At 34.3% G+C, this 13,829-nt stretch overlaps 1 protein-coding gene across 1 annotated transcript in view; it reads left to right on the top strand.

Annotated features, from left to right (window-relative positions):
• The first annotated feature begins 2,432 nt into the window (after positions 1-2,432).
• loh (lonely heart) overlaps positions 2,433-13,829 on the top strand; it is a 146,404-nt gene continuing 135,007 nt past the window's right edge. The window contains exon 1 of the mRNA XM_067764108.1: positions 2,433-3,149. The gene's annotated coding sequence lies outside the window, so the exon portion shown is untranslated. The remainder of the gene's footprint in view (positions 3,150-13,829) is intronic.

The raw sequence follows: 13,829 nt of genomic DNA, 5'->3' as shown, positions 1-13,829 counted from the left end.
AATAGGTGGAGGAGAGAATAAACGCAAATCACAGTAAACGCACCCATTTTCAGTTTTATTGCACAGACAATGAATGTCAAACACAAAAGAACTTTATAAATGAATCAAAATTTTAAGTAATTTTTTTTTTGAAGCAAAACCCGAAAATGTGCGCCAATGAAGTGTGAAGAATGAAAATGATATAACTTAAATAATTTAACAGTAAATGTTTACGGCAGGAGCGCAGTATGTTAAAAACAGAGACCGTCAACAAAAATATGTCAAAATCAGTTTGCAGCGCTGCACAATGCACAATGCCAACAGACTATACTTGCGGCGATTAGGTTTAAAATAATAACAGAATGTTGCTTGAATGCATGAACAATAGGAGGGTACGTTCTGAATGCTGCAAATCTTGTCTGGATGTGAACGATATCATCTGAGTGAAATCTTTTACAATAACAATAAGTAAAATTTTCTGAATCCAAAGCAAAAAAAAATAAATAGCAGAATTCGAATAATTTTTCGCAGGCTTTAACTTATTAATATTTGTCATTTAATGTCGAAACCTTTTTTGAATATTGAGACTGTTTTGTTGTTTTTGAGCGGGGAGTACGACAAACTACGAGTATACACTCGAGAACTAACTTAAGCTCCATCTATTTTTCGTAGTCGACTACCTTCTTAGGTATCGAGTACGAGTACAGAATTAAATTATTTATTACTTATGCCAAAAAACGCCTCCTATATTCTTTAAAAATTTTCCTCTGACAATTCCAAACTTTATTTAGATGTCACATTAATACTGAGGCCAAAAGCGTGATTTCAAATCACACATTCGAACTCGAATTCCCCTGACATTTCACCTAACAATTATGAGTTTGCTGTATGAAAACTAAATTAATGATATTTCTTTGAGACTCATAAAAAATAAAAATAAAAATAAGCTTTACAACTGTTTCAATGCCGTCGTAATGTGGGAAGGTCATGTATTAAATTTGCTTTCTAATTTCCTTCAAATGCGAAAACATGTGTAGGTTTTTAAATGAGAATTCGGATAAAGAAGGGCATCACCTTCAGATTTCAAGCCCAAAAAATCATATATATTATTTCTAATTACTGTTTTTATGTACGGCTCTCTTTTTCGCTCTTATATGGAATCCAAATCTATAAACAAAGTTTTGGTTGTAGAGATGGAGATTCGGGCTATTAGCGAGCTTTGGGCAATTTTAATAAAATAATTTGTTAAAAATAAACGATTGTGAGCAAACAAAGAAATCTATTTGTACTATGGCACTATTGTGAATATTTGCACTGTATTATCGACAGTTGCTACCATATGCCAGATGGCAGCGCAAGCTGTTTTAACTGCTTGATAGAACAGCTGATTTATGTTGATATTTGATAAGAGACTTTTATATTGGTTGCGCTAGATTCGGCTCGTGTATTTAAATGAAAATAATAAATGTAAGGCTCGATAACCTCCGAAGAGATTCTCTTCCAATTTGCCTCGTGCTACTTTTTAATTTTTCCTATTAATTGACGATGCACATCTACACAGGCATAGAATATACGAAATTGATATCGTTTGATTTTAAATAAGTACGAGTATCGAGCACAAGATGAAATTTCTGGTATGATGATGATACGAATATAAAAGCAACTGCTGTCAAAGCAGAAATACAAAGTGTTTCGGACTACTTGGATGAGGAACTAGAGAGCTCTGGAGCTTTTGATTTAGATTTTCCATTAAAAAGATGACGAATTTAGAAGAGTATGAAGAGCCAATAGGCGTTAATTTTGAGCATTTTCATGTCAATAATATTTCGTAAAAACGCTTATATTGCATTAAAGATACACATTTTCCAACATACACTGTAAATGTGCACGCGAAAAATGTGTAACTTCTGCTAGAATGCTATCACTAGCAACAAATTTTACATGGGGTAATTTTAAATCAAAACGTTGATAGAATACGTTTGATATTGGATAGTCCCTAATAATAGTAATCTTGATTCACACAATTCAAAAGATATTAAAAAATTTTAAAAAGTTAGCAAGTGCTTTTGCGAAAGTTAACTATACTTTCCGCATAGCCATCACTGTGCAACAGTGCGCGTCATATGCTAATATTACAGTCTTATGTTTTTAGATTTTTCTGTTACAGTAAATATTTTACGTCACTGTAAATGCTCTGTTGCTTGTTGACTCCATTCATAGCATGATTTCGTTTGGTTGAGCGATTTCATTTGACTTTGCTGCAAAGCAAAATTTTCATTGCTGCCATTGCCGCCACTTCTGCAGCCGCTGTTGCTGTTGTTGTCTTTTAATGTTGCTGATAATCGTGCTGGCGTATGCTGGAGTTCTGTTGCCAGTCTATTGCTTGGATTCCCAAAATGCTTTTGGTGCAATTTCAGTTTTGATTTGCGTACGGCGCGGTTAAGACGAACTTTTCATTCCAGCATTTTGCGAGCACCACGCATACTCCAATTTTCAACTTTGGGATACGTCTGATCCAACGATTATGCGAGCCTGTGGTGTTTAAGTGTGACACATGTGCAAGTGACGCAGCTTAACGTAATACACTTTCATACACACAAACACCAGTCCATTTGTAATGTAGCAATTGGGAAGTGTTAATTTTTGCTTTTTCTGTGCCACATTATTCTTTTTGCGAATGGATTGTGTGCGCCTTTTGTAGGGCGTTTCGTGTCGCGTGGTGAAGATGCAGGAAGCACAAACAAACAAAAAAATAGCTAAGAGATAAACAGAAATTAACTTAGTACGGGAAGTTGTTGTTGTGCTAGTGGCATGCAAATGGCAAATGCGAGATAATTGCGAATTGAGTGATTTATGATTAAATTGCACTTTTATTCGAAGTGTTTGTGTAAAGGAAGATATTACGATAATCATAAAAAAGATAAACAATGTTATTTACTACAGCGACATTGAATTGATTTATAGAGATATAATTCAGTTGATAATACCAACTTTAACAAAAAAAAAAAAAAAATATGAATTTGAATGCCATTAAATTAATAAAAATTGAAACTTATTAAAAGTTAAAAGAGTTTTTAGTTGAATAAAAAAGGAATTACATAATAGTAACAAAAGTAAACGATTTCAAATATTATGTGTCTAAAATACAATAATATTTAAAATTGTTTTTGGTAAGTTTATGTCAAAAACTTAAGTAAATGATAAAATTCACTTAACATTTTCCAATTATTAAGATCATAAATTAGTTTTATAAGTATTAAAGCTATAAAAAATTTTAAAATCTATTGAAAGAGCCTTTAGCTGCTGACATAATTTTTATTTTTTACTTTTACTGAGTTTTGTTCGTTGTTTTTTTTTTCAATAAAGAGAAACAAAAATAAAACTCAGGAAACTTTTATACTGAATTTGACGGACGAATATTGACAGCCTAATATGAAATGGATCATGAAACTTCCGGCATATTTTGTAATAAAAATCTTAGATCTTTGAAATATTGTTTGATGCTCTGTCTTTTCCAGCTTCTTGGGTTAACATTTAGCGATTTTTTTGGCGAAAACTCTTTACTTAAAGAACAAATGAGAAAGGTATCGAGTTGTCTAAACTAAGGCTGCTATAGGCGAATGCTGCAAACAAGTCAAAAACAAAAATTAACAAAAATTAACAGCAAAACCTTCTACGGCCTAATGAATATGGAACCCGAAGAAATTATTATAACTTTTTTTGTCTTTGTGATATAACAGAAGCGGTAATTTGAATCGCTATTTCTTTATTATATCAAAAATTATATTTTTAAGCGAAGTACAAAAATTAAGCAAAATAAAAATTTTTCTGGATTTTTGATAATTTTTTTTGATTCAACATTTAGCGAGGATAATCAAGATAAGTATACGGGTAGAGTAAGGGAGAAGAAAAATAGAAAAAGGGGGAGAAAAGAAAGGAAACGGTTAGGGAGCGCGAAGAGAAATAGTAAATGGAAAAATCTTCTTAAAGCTCTTTTAAAATTATGCACTTAATCCACAGCTTTATTAAACTAAATTTGGCCTTATAATTACAAGATTAAGATAGAATTTTGTTTTTTAATTCAGGTGAAAAGTTAACAAATGAGTATACTTTTGAAAATTAAAGTCCTCTCTCGACAAACAAAAATCGCGCTCAACAATTTGCTCATGATATTTGTCCGGAATCATGGATGGTGTCGAGAGCAGATCAAAAGTTCTCCGGAAGATCTATGGTCCTGTCCGTTATGCTGGCGACGAGTATCGAAGGAGGTATAGTGCTGAGTTGTTTGAGCTTTATGCATATATACATATATACGCCAAAGGTTTCGCTGGCTGGGTCATGCTATGCGATTGGACGAAGACGCTGCAGCCAAGAAAGTACTTATTTTAATCGACACCTTTTATAATAAGCAGAGTTATCGGCAGACCTCCGCTGATTTGCGAGAGGCAGGTAAAGGAGGATTTGATCTTCCTTGGTGCTCCTAATTGGGGTCAGTTTTGGCGAAACAGGAAACACTGACGTGACTTACGCAACAACTAAATTAGTCTAGGCGATTGAAAAATAAATAAACAGAAGGCGCGATATTCTCCCGCAGAGATTTCGGTCAATCTTCTCTTCCAGTTTGCCTCGTAGTTCTTTTTAATTTTTCCTAGAAAGTGGCGGGACTTCAAACTCCAGGGTAGATTTATTTTCGCTGAGCGGCTTTTCATATCAGAAATCATTTTGACCGTTTTCCGAACCACCCCCAAGGAGCGACCCCGCGTATAGACCGTGTTGATTTTTCCGGTCTTTTCGCCGAGACCTTCAGTGTGGCAGGCCGTCTAGGTGGATAAGCGCAAGTTAATGACTATTTTTTGAGTAAAAACTAAAAGATATAAATCATGGAACTGAAACTGTGTTGTGCGGTTATTTTTTGAAATCGGTATGTATACTCTTTCATCACGTTTTGTTGGTCATGCTTCGATAAAGTGTTTCACTGCCGGTTGTGCTAGATCTATCACATTTTGAAGAACCTAAGACTAGCGATACCATAAACACTAACACCACCTGTAAATTTTTATACTCAGCTGAGCAGAACTCACAGAGTATATTAATTTTGTTCGCATAACGGTACCCCGTAACGGCATAAACTAATCGAGATAGATATAGACTTCTATATATCAAAATGATCTGGGTGAAAAAAGAAATTCATTTATCCACGTCCGTCCGTCCGTCTGTCTGTCAGTGAACACGAAACTTGAGTAAATCTAGAGGTATCTTGATGAAATTTGGTAGATGGGTTCCTGGGCACTCATCTCAGATCGCTATTTAAAATGAACGAAATCGATATAGAAAATTTCGAAAAACCGAAAAAGTGCGATAATTCATTACCAAAGACAGATAAATCGATGAAACTTGGTAGGCGGGTTGACCTCATGACGCAAAATAGAAAACTAGTAAAATTTTGAACAATGGGCGTGGTGCCGCCCACTTTTAAAAGAAGGTAATTTAAAAGTTTTGCAAGCTGTAATTTGGCAGTCGTTGAAGATATCATGATGAAATTTGGCAGGAACGTTACTGCTATTACTATATGTTTTTTAAATAAAAATAAGCAAAATCGGATGACGAACACGCTCCCTTTAAAAAAAAAATTGTTTAAATCAAGTTTTAACAAAAAATTTAATATCTTTACATTATATAAGTAAATTATGTCAACATTAAACTCCAGTAATGATATGGTGCAACAAAATACAAAAATAAAAGAAAATTTCAAAATGGGCGTGGCTCCGCCCATTTTCATTTAATTTGTCTGGAATACTTCTAATGCCATAAGTGCAACAAAAATTTACCAATCCTTGTGAAATTTGGTAAGGGCATAGCTCTTACTTTACTTAACCATCTAAACGGTTATGGCCGTCCAACAAGGCGCGCCAATAGGCTCTTCGCTCCGCCAACCGGCGCAAATTGGTCACACCAAAAAAGTTTAAATAATTTTCCACCTGGTCCTCCCAAAGGAGTGGGGGCCTCTGCTTCCATAGGCGGTTTCCGATAGAAACACTTTCTTGGCCGGAGGATCATCTTTCATTCGCATAACATGGCCTAGCCAGCGCAGTCGCTGCGTTTTAATTCGCTGGTTTATGTGGATGTCTGCGTATAGCTCGTACAGCTCATCATTAAATCTTTTTCGGTACTCGACATCGCCAACGCGTAGAGGTCCATAAATCTTTCGAAGAACTTTTCTCTCGAACACTCCCAAAGCCGCTTCATCTGTTGTGGTTTGGTATTAAAAATGGCAGAAATCCGACTATGACCACGCCCACTTTTTCGATATCGAAAATTACGAAAAATTAAAAAAATGCAATAATTCTATACAAAATATGAAAAAAGGGATGAAACACGTAATTGGATTGGTTTATTGACGCAAAATATAACTTTAGAAAAAACTTTTTAAAATGGGTGTGACACCTACCATATTAAGTAGAAGAAAATGAAAGGGCGAAATCAAAAGCCCTTGGAATCTTGGCAGGAATACTGTTCGTGGTATTACATACATATATAAATAAATTAGCGGTACCCGACAAATGATGTTCTGGGCCACCCTGGCCCACATTTTGGTCGATATCTCGCAAACGCCTTCACATATACAACTAAGGGCCACTCCCTTTTAAAACCCGCATAAATACCTTTAATTTAGTACCCATATCGTAAAAACACATTCTAGAGTCACCCCTGGTCCACCATTATGGCGATATCTCTCCACCTGTGAACTAAGGCCCACTCTCATTTAAAATACTCTTTAATACCTTCCATTTGATACCCATGTCATACAAACACATTCTAGGGTTACCCTAGGTTCATTTTTCTACATGGTGATTTTCCGTTATTTTGTCTCCAAAGCTCTCAGCTGAGTATGTAATGTTCGGTTACACCCGAACTTAGCCTTCCTTACTTGTAATATATGCACTCGTCTATTTCTGAACTTTTTTAATTTATTTATAACCCCAAAAAAGATTACGATAAAAAAACTGAGTATAACAGCTTAATTATCTAAGCTATTAGCTTAGTCGCCTGATATTTCTTCTTCTTGGAAAACGTTGAAATCTACTTAAAAATTTCTTAAGCATAAAATCGGCTTACGTGCCATGCAATCTAAATATTTACACTGCACTGCGCTGCTACATTAAGATAATAAGTTAAACATATATCTACAAAAACAAAAACAAATATGCACACAAGAACGTAAACACAAAACCACGTTTATGAGTAACAATATTTAACTAAGTAGCTATGCAGTTATTTTAATTTTGCATATCCAAATATTACATCAAATTATCAAATTAAACTTGACTAAAGCTAAAGGCCCCATTGCTGATACTTAGCATAGACTTGACTTGGCTTGAGAATTGTCACTTACAGTTCTGTTAAATGAACATTGCATGTTACTGATTACTCAAAATTTGGCAACACATAACTTGGCTTAGAAGTCTGTTGAATTTTGATTTTCTATGTAAGTTCTAAGTGACGTTTACATTTTGAGATGCCATTTGTTTGTTTCAATTTCATTTTGACATTTTGTCATACAAATTGACATTTATTGATTATGATGCCAGATTGTATACGCTAAGTGGAGCATAATCAAGGCTAAGTTGCCAAGTTTACGCCAAGTCAAGTCAAGTCTATGCTAAGTAACAGTAATGGGGCCTTAAGTATTTACTAAGTACATAAATACACTGATGCAAGATTCGAAATTTGATTTATGTAAAGCAAGGTCTTCATTATATATTTTTCTGCTAAACACCAAAATTCTTTGTTATCAAAATCAGCTCAGCTAGAACTTTAGTTAATATTTTAAACTTTTTGACACACCACAAACAGTAATACCCTTCAAATTGTTGTATATTCACGTGCATATTGAGTCACATACATATGCACATTAAAAAAGAAATACTGCAAGCCCTAGAAATGTATCTAAATAAAATTCTGAAGAAGAACGTTTTCGTAAAAAATTTGTTCTTACTCTTTTTCGTCTTTGAGCAAGTTACTGAGAAAAAAAGAAGAAAAATTAAACTTAAAACAAACAAAAAAAGTGAAAGAAAGAAGTTATCCATCAAACATACAATTATGCTGTTATCGGCGCCTAAACATAAAAGGTGCAATAAGTGCCAAGATACAAAAGTTTACATACAGTAGTGTGGCAAATAAATGCATATGCTCGCATTTTTTTTAATCAGCTGCCAAAAAATGAAAACGTGGGTGGTATAAAAGACTTAGATCGCCGAATAGTGCAGGCAAAAACAAAAAAATTGATTGGCGGTAACAATAAGAAAAAAATGAGGTTAGGTTGGACTGGCCGCTCTGTGAAAACCTCTCAGACTGAATGAGTCCTCAGTGTTGCCAGAAGTTTGCTCAACGATCAAACTAAATCACTTTATCAAGATACAGGACTTTTGCTATAAAATAAAAGTTCTATCCTGATTAGAATTTGACGTTGACAACAGACTGTAAGGAGGTTTAAAAACCATCTATCCAGCAAAACAATTAAAAAAAACAATTTAAATCAAAAACAAGTAAGGAAGGCTAAGTTCGGGTGTAGCCGAACATTACATACTCAGCTGAGAGCTTTGGAGACAAAAAAGGGAAAATCACCATGTAGAAAAATGAACCTAGGGCAACCCTGGAATGCGTTTGTATGACATGGGTGTAGGCCATAGTTCTATAGGTGGAGGACTTTTCGAGATATCGCCATAAAGGTGGACCAGGGGTGACTCTAGAATGTGTTTGTACGATATGGGAATCAAATGAAAGGCCTTAGTTCTATAGGTGGACGCCTTTTCGAGATATCGCCACAAAAGTGGGCCAGGGGTGACTCTAGAATGTGCTTGTACGATATGGGTATCAATTGAAAGGCGTTAATGAGTGTTTTAAAAGAGAGTGGGCATTAGTTCTATAGGTAGGTGGATGTCTTTTCGAGATATCGCCATAAAGATGGACCAGGGGTGACTCTAGAATGTGTTTGTACGATATGGGTATGAAATGAATGGTGTTAATGAGTGTTTTAAAAGGGAGTGGGCCTTAGTTCTATATGTGGACGCCTTTTCCAGACATCGCCATAAAAGTGGATCAGGGGTGACTCTAGAATGCGTTTGTACGATATAGGTATCAAATGAAAGGTGTTAGAAGGGAGAGGGCGTTAGTTCTATAGGTGGACACCTTTTCGAGATAACGCCATAAAGGTGTACCAGGGGTGGCTCTATAGTTTGTATGATATGGGTATCATATTAAAGGCAATAATAAGGGTTTTAAAAGGGAGTGGCCCTTAGTTGTGTATGTGAAGGCGTTTTCGAGAAATCGACCAAAAGATGGAACAGGGTGACCCAGAACATCATCTGTCGGGTACAGCTAATTTATTTATATATGTAATGCAACGAACATTATTCCTGCAAAGATTCCAAGGGCTTTTGATTTCGCCCTGCAGAACTTTTTCATTTTCTTCTATTTAATATGATAGGTGTCACACCCATTTTACAAAGTTTTTTCTAAAGTTATATTTTGCGTCAATAAAACAATCCAATTACCATGTTTTATCCCTTTTTTCGTATTTGGTATAGAATTATGAAATTTTTTTAATTTGTCGTGATATTCGATATCGAAAAAGTGGGCGTGGTCATAGTCGGATTTCGACTATTTTTTATACCAATACAAAGTGAGTTCAGATAAGTACGTGAACTGAGTTTAGTAAAGATATATCGATGTTTGCTCCAGTTATCGTGTTAACGGCTGGGCGTGGCTTCAACCGATTTCGCCCTTTTTCACAGAAAACAGTTACCGTCCTAGAATCTAAGCCTCAACCAAATTTCACAAGGATTGTTAATGTTTTGTTCGACTTATGGCATTAAAAGTATTCTAGACAAACTAAATGAAAAAGGGCGGAGCAACGCTCATTTTGAAATTTTCTTTTATTTTTGTATTTTGTTGCACCATATAATTACTGGAGTTGAATGTTGACATGATTTACTTATATACAGTAAAGATATTAAATTTTTTGTTAAAATTTGACTTAAAAAAATTTTTTTTTAAAAAGTGGGCGTGTTCTTCATCCGATTTTGCTAAATTTTATTTAGCACATATATAGTAATAGTAGTAAAGTTCCTGCCAAATTTCATCATGATATCTTCAACGACTGCCAAATTACAGATTGCAAAACTACATTATTTTAAAAGTGGGCGGTGCTACGCCCATTGTCAAAAATTTTACTAATTTTCTATTTTGCGTCATAAGGGCAACCCCCCTACCAAATTTCATCGCTTTATCCGTCTTTGGCAATAAATTATCGCATTTTTTCTGTTTTTCGAATTTTTCGATATCGAAAAAGTGGGCGTGGTTATAGTCCGATATCGTTCATTTTAAATAGCGATCTGAGATAAGTGCCCAGGAACCTACATACCAAATTTCATCAAGATACCTCAAAATTTACTCAAGTTATCGTGTTAATGGACAGACGGACGGACGGACGGACAGACGGACATGGCTCAATCAATTTTTTTTTTCGATATTGGTGATTTTGATGTATGGAAGTCTATATCTATCTCGATTCCTTTATACCTGTACAACCAACCGTTATCCAATCAAAGTTAACATACTCTGTGAGGTCTGCTCGACTGAGTATAAAGAAAATATTTGATTGAGCCATGTCCGTCCGTCTGTCCGTTAACACGATAACTTGAGTAAATATTGAGATATCTTCACCAAATTTGGTACACGAGCTTATCTGGACCCAGAATAGATTGGTATTGAAAATGATCGAAATCGGAAGATAACCACGCCCACTTTTTATATATATAACATTTTGGAAAACACAAAAACCTCATTATTTAGTAAATAATACACGTAGAATGTTCAAATTTGACGTGTGGACTGATATTGAGACTCTTGATAAAAATTAAAAAAATTTTTTCCAAATTGGGCGTGGCACCGCCCACTTGTGATAAAATCCATTTTACAAATATTATTAATCATAAATCAAAAATCGTTAAACCTATCGTAACAAAATTTGGCAGAGAGGCTGCCTTTACTATAAGGAATGCTTTTTCAACGAAATCAGTTAAAGACCACGCCCACTTTTATATAAAAGATTTTTAAAAGGGTCGTAGACGAAAACAATAAGCTATATCTAAGCGAAAAAGAGCTTTGTATCAATAGAATTTTACTTTCTGAATTGAATTATAACATTAAATTGGAAAAACTAAAATTTTTGAAAATGGATGTGGCCCCGCCCCTTTTATGACTAAGCAATTTTCTAAGGTTCGGGAGCCATAACTCGAAGACAAATTAACATATCGTAATGAAATTGTGTACACTTATTTTCCTTATAGCAGAAAATATTTCTAGTAAAAATGTCCGGGATCGGTTAAAGACCACGGCAACTTAGATATAAAATAAGTTTAAAAGGGTCGTAGACTAGAATAATAAGCTATAAAAAAAAAAAAAATTGGTTTGAATCAATAACATCTCATTTATAAAGTTTTATTGTAAGAGGAAATGGGGAGAAATTTTTTTAAATGGGCGGTGCCACGTGTTATGTAGAAAAGTAATTTATCTGAAATGAAATGTACAATTGAAGCTCACGCTGAGTATATAATATTCGGTTACACCCGAACTTACGACACCTTTACTTGTTAATTTATATAGCCTTTATCAAAAATGTACATACACTCACTTGTCTGCTAACTTTTCCCTCACTACTGTACTATTTGTACAGCTAATGTATTCTACATGTTTAGGTACATTGTACATATATTTATGCAAATGATTTTTCTGGTGACAATAAAAATGCGTGGAAAAATCTATAAAAGTGCGTTAAAAGGCAATTCGACTAAGTGATAATAAAACAAATAGCGACCAATAACAAAATTTAAATATTTTGGGGCTCCTAAAACTTTACGTGGCTTCTTTGTTTTTATTTTTTTATTCTAAGTTTAAGTTATGCAATTAAAATTTTTGTGTTGGGAACTAAAATTTAGTACTAAAGTTTTTATAACACGTTTCATTTCACTTGGTGTTTTCACTTTTCTCACTCGACTATAATTGACGATGTTTAATGTTCTTACATTCACCAGGTCCAGATTTTATTGTTTTGCTTTAAAAGGAAACATGACATAAAAAGTTAGTAGATAAAGTAATTAATTTTTTTTCTAAATTAAATTAGTGAGCAAAGTTTGCCGTTTTAGCTCTGACGATCTTTGAATAATTTGTTGTCTTGAATTTTAATGTTTTTGTAAATTTTTGAAATGCTACTTTTAATTGGTTTTTATAAATAAGTAGAACCTAAAGATTTTTTATCACCGCTTCCATTAGAGGATTCCAATAAGCCTCCCTTCTGGGTCAGACCATTTTTTTTCATCGATATCTGTTCTTAGCGCATCGTGTATCTTTCGAAGTAGTTGTCTCTGGAACACTCACAGAAATGCCTTGATTAACGTTTTCAGCAACCATACTTTAGCACAATATAACTGGATGCGTACAATTAGTGACTTGTAGAAATGAATTATTTCTCAATTGCTCATCAAGTTTGAGCTGTAAGTTTATAAACCCAAATTCTTACCTCTCAATTGTTTTTAGAGTATGAGGCTAACCACTCAAAATAGATTCAAAATAAAACTGAACATTTTTAAGGCAAGAAAAGTCCAAGAAACTTCCGGATGTTCCCGAAAAGGATCCCTGCCAGAAAGTGAAGACAACAACTAGAGATAGATCCAAGTTATGGTATAGACATTGTAGTATCATGTGCTACCGAAAGTTAAAAAAAAAACATACGAATTAACATAGATTTGCGAGAACTTGACCGATATCAAGATATGTTGACAACTCCAAAACACAACTTGAATCAACTAAATTAACGAAAGACTGTCGCGTGGCACAGACTTATTGAGAAAACGAAAGGGATAATAATTTTTGAGAATGTGAGATTCCAAGTTCAAAGCCTTTCTGTTAGACATCTAACAAAACAACTCAAATTATGGTAGAAGTTCTGAGCCCACATCGCAATTTGTGAAATCATCAGGCTACAATAGATTTCTCCGAAGTAAACTGCTCATTCTGCAGGTTTACCTGCGAGTTTCTTATCTTTACTTTAGTTTAAGAACGCCTGGAGGGCTTTTATGATTCTTAACTTTCCGGCGATATTTCTGATCTTTCACACAGAATTCCTATAATAAAAACAAAACGTATTGCTTTAGTTCGACACATTTTTTTCGCAACTTGTGTCACTCATTCGTTCCCAGTTATTTTTAGTAACAAAAAATCAACAAAAAAAAACCAAAAAACAGGAAACATACGAAATCAGGGCTGAAGATATGCTCTGAAGAATTTAATTACTTCTGCTAATTATAATCCATTTTACCTAAAACTCAGCATCAATTGTGTTTAATTTACAAAATTGTTGTTTCGCAATTAACGCAAGGCCAAATCGAAGTAAACATCTACAAATAGTTATATAGCCATGGTGTAATTTCAGCATGCGGATAAGGCTTCGATACTTAACTGTAATTTTCACGCTAAAATCGCTTAACTCTCTTATGATAACAACAACAGTAACAAAAACACCTTCATTAAGTGTACTTACCTGATTGAATTTTATTAATTGTGTGCATCACCACCTTAACTTTGCCAACAACCAAAACATCGGAGCGATAACAATAGATAATAGTAAAGCAGTGAGAACAATGATAATGAGCAAAAACGGTTTCGCCCATATTCGTAAGCAAAGAACAAGGAATCTTAATTAAAAGTGTTTTGGGTAGTGTAATTGAAAGGCTATGCGAATACGTAGTATGTAGTATCTTCTATTAAGTAATGAGAATGCTGCTTTATCA

This window comes from Eurosta solidaginis, chromosome 2, assembly GCF_040869045.1.
Source record: "Eurosta solidaginis isolate ZX-2024a chromosome 2, ASM4086904v1, whole genome shotgun sequence".
Lineage (NCBI taxonomy): Eukaryota > Metazoa > Arthropoda > Insecta > Diptera > Tephritidae > Eurosta > Eurosta solidaginis.
This window is presented reverse-complemented; position numbering and strand designations above follow the sequence as displayed.